Here is a 3964-nt window from a genome sequence, read left to right on the forward strand (position 1 = left end):
TAAGGTAATAATTACTTAAAAGAAAATTAAATATTTAGTATAAAAGATAATAGTTATTAATCATAAAAAAAGTTAATCTCTATGTGATAAGTACTACATGGCGTCATCAAGAAAGAGAGAGAGAGATTCAAAACAAAGCATATTTCACAAAGCTTGTTGGATTTGAATGCTATATGCTTATTTGCTGAATATATATATTCACTACTAAAACACACACGTACGTACATAGAAATACAGAAACATAAGCCAATCATGGGACTCCATAGTGGGGATGGCAAACACTATGGCGAATTACATGCCTTATTAGAAATATAGATGATATACACTATGGGCCGTGATATCTGTAGTATGCCTTCAATTAACCTAATGCAGCAGCTTCGGTAAAAAGGGTCTCAATGGCAGTAGTTGATGGAAAGAAGTCCTTAACGCCATAAGGTGATACTAATCCTGATTTGTTGTTCCACATAAATTTAGCTAGTACTTTATTACCAGCATCAGTGTGATGGGTACCATCAAAAAACAAATACTCAGTCTTATTACCACACACACAAAATTCATAATCCAAAGATCCACAAGCTTGCCCACGATACGTTGAATTGCCACAGCAAGCAATGTCCACTATGAAGTAATCAGTCAATTTCTCGATGGCAGTATAGTAATCAAAGACTGTATAATTGAATTTAGGATTATTGTCTTTTATGACCTTAAGTTTTCCAGGTAGTATACCATTGTGTGCTTGTGCCCTTGTTGATAGATCCTCCCGACTTCTGTCGTCAAATATTTGACTAGCAAAAGGTATGTCACCTAATTTTGACACATTCTGAACTACAAATCTCCAAGCGCCAAGATCATACAAATTCTGCACCCAAGCAAGAGAACAACATTTACATGTATGTATATATATGATTTTTAAAAAAACTTGTGTCAACTAGTGCTACATCGTAAATATTATCGACAATAGGTACTATCAAACCTTGATGGCGTCAGATATGTCATTAACCACTTTATCCTCTAGAGTAGGATCCAAAATCCTCCTATTAGCGGATTCGTAATTTATATAATCCTGAGCGCCGATGGAAATAAAGTAAACAGCCTTCTGCAACCTCCTACAGACTTCAGTATCATTTTGTATATGCTCTCTCCATATCTCTTTCACCTTCTTGAAAAGCTCAACCTGGCCTGTAAGGCCTACCTGAAAATAAATAAAATACCTTCATTCAATTTCAGTAAAAATATACGCTTTATTCGAAAAACTTTATTCAATTTCAGGTAGACAAAATGCTTACCTGAGCAGTTGCACCTTCTGAAGCAAAGTTAGCACCATTAGTGAAATATGGATCATCCTTGCTATGGAAAGAAGGAATCAAAGGTAACCCCACCGTTTTAGCTATGTGCAAGCAAAAATACAAGATTTTACCACTATATCTCCACTTTACCATTGAAAAAAAGTCAACTAATTTTTCATTGATCTTGATTCATCATTGTAAATGGACAGCTATTTGTTTATATATACATATATGTATAATAGTATATAGTTTTAATTATATAAATGTACCAATAAAATCAGGAATTATGCGGCCATCAGAATATCTTCCTGTAGCAGAATGGTTGAAGAAGTTGGTGCCATATGGTGCATGATAAGTGGGAAGATATTTATCAGACGTGTAATGTTCGTAGTATTGCCCACCTCATACAGTCCATCCCCAAAGAAGAATAAATATTCATCCACGTGGGAGCGAACTGGGCTGAGAAGGGTGGCAAAAAATAAACTCAGGATGAAGAAGAAATAAGCTAGACTTGTCATTGCACAATATCAATTTAGCTTATGCAGGTTTGATGTTTTTGTGCTTGGGTTAGGCTTAGGCCATCTTCGATTCCAATTTATAATGGATTAATGGTTCTAGGCTTCAAGTAGCTACGTAGGTGGTTAGCCATGCAAATGCTTCAATTATTTTATTTTATTTTGTTTAATCGCATGCTTTGTTAAGCAATGCATGTTTCACTCAGACAATGATATTAATGATTTATAACTAAAACAAATTTTTTTATTTTTTTTTTAATTTTCAGACGATAATATTTACCATAAATCTAAAATATAATGAGATTCATGCATTTTTTTTAACAAATTTTGTTTATATAAGCAGAAAATTAATAATAACTTTAAAGAGACAAATAAATTAACAAGCACCAACCTAAAATAATGAATGTTAAATAAAAAAAAAAAACTAATGCAAAAGAGAATAATATTGTTGGCTTTATGTGGGTCCACATATTTTTTAAAGGATTAGAAAAGAAAAAAAAATGAAAAGGCATGTGCAGGTGTGTCTCGTAAAAGTAAAAAGGAGATTGCTGAGAGACACAAAAATTAACACAGCAAACAGCAATAATTTGGATATTTCTTAAGTTATATTAATGATATATTCTATATGCTTTTGTATACTTTAGTTTATGTAAAAGATAAAGATTGAATTGCCTAACACAACAATAATACCCAAGTATTATTATTCACTAGCATGGATAAACATACCTTGGTTCAAATGACTCTATTTCTAGGATTAAAACATTATATATATACAGAATAGAGAAAAAAAGGACAAAAAAATATAACATTTATGTTATTCAATATAAAATTTACGGACAAGATATGAATGTAAAATTTTACTATAACAGAAAAAATAGTTATAGTTTATATGAACTTTTAAATTCTAATTTTAGTATGTTTTTCTATCTTGAATTTTAATTAATTCTTCCACTTTTTTTTGTCTTCATTTTTTTGGGCTGAAAATTTGAATTAGTGACTAAGATTAATGACATAATTACTTTAAATTACAAGTATATAAATGTCTACTAAATTTAAAGAATAAAAAATTTTAATTTGAGAGAGCTTGATATAAAAAAAATTTAAAATTATTTGCACAATATGTATTTAACTTCTAATTAATTAATTCTTCTAATGTAATCAAAAATAAAAATTTATAAAAAAAGAATTAATTAAAATTAGAAAATCATTTATTTTAACTTCTAAAAAAATTGATGAATGCCAATTGAAACTTAAAGTGTATTAATTTTATTTTTTTATGTATTTTTTTACTTAATTATTAAAATTTATTGCTTTATTATAATATATAAAAATATTTTTAACTACAATCCAAAACAAAACTTTACAAGAAATTAATTAAAATTGAAAAATATTTTTTGTAAAAATATTGTAATTTTCGTACTTAAAAAAATATCATTTTCATAAAAAGAATTAACCAAAAAAATAGTTCATAACTTTAAAAAAATTATCAATAACAATTAGAATTCAAAGTGTTTTAATTTTATTTTTTATGGCTTTTTTCTTCTAAGGCCAATTTTTTTACTTAATTACTAAAATTTATTACTTTATTATGAAAGAATTAATTAAAATCACAAAATCATTTATTTTAAAAAATCATAACTTCCATATTTTATAAAATTATTGATTTTCATAAAAAGAATTAAAAAAAAATGAGTTCATAACTTTTAAAAAAAATTTTCAATACCAATTGAAACTCAAAATATTTTAATTCAGTGGATATTTATATTCAACAGTGTGTTAGAGATATAAAATTATTTTTAACACCTTCATCTATAAATTTAAACTATTTTTTATTTATAAAAAAAAATAATATTAGTAATGAAATAAGAGTAGAGATCGACTATAGATTTAAATTTTTAAAATGAGTATTTTCATAAAAAATGATTTTTAATAATTTTCCTCTAACAAATTTGATTGGAGTTTTTCAAACCCATAAAAAGTAACTAAAGATCTATAATTAATTACATATATTTATTTTATATAGATTTTAAATTTATATAAAAATTTCTTCTTTTAACGCTTTTTTCATGAAACATTGAGTACCTTACATTAAGTCTGATAAAGTTATAAGAAAGAAATGAAAATAAAAAGAAAAATTAGGAGAGAAAATAACATTGTTTTATT

At 26.8% G+C, this 3964-nt stretch overlaps 1 pseudogene; it reads right to left on the bottom strand.

Annotated features, from left to right (window-relative positions):
* Positions 1–236: 236 nt before the first annotated feature.
* LOC110658244 (GDSL esterase/lipase-like) lies at positions 237–1804 on the bottom strand (annotated as a pseudogene).
* Between the last annotated feature and the right edge of the window lie 2160 nt (positions 1805–3964).

The sequence above is a fragment of the Hevea brasiliensis genome, unplaced genomic scaffold, assembly GCF_030052815.1.
Source record: "Hevea brasiliensis isolate MT/VB/25A 57/8 unplaced genomic scaffold, ASM3005281v1 Scaf216, whole genome shotgun sequence".
NCBI classification, from domain to species: domain Eukaryota; kingdom Viridiplantae; phylum Streptophyta; class Magnoliopsida; order Malpighiales; family Euphorbiaceae; genus Hevea; species Hevea brasiliensis.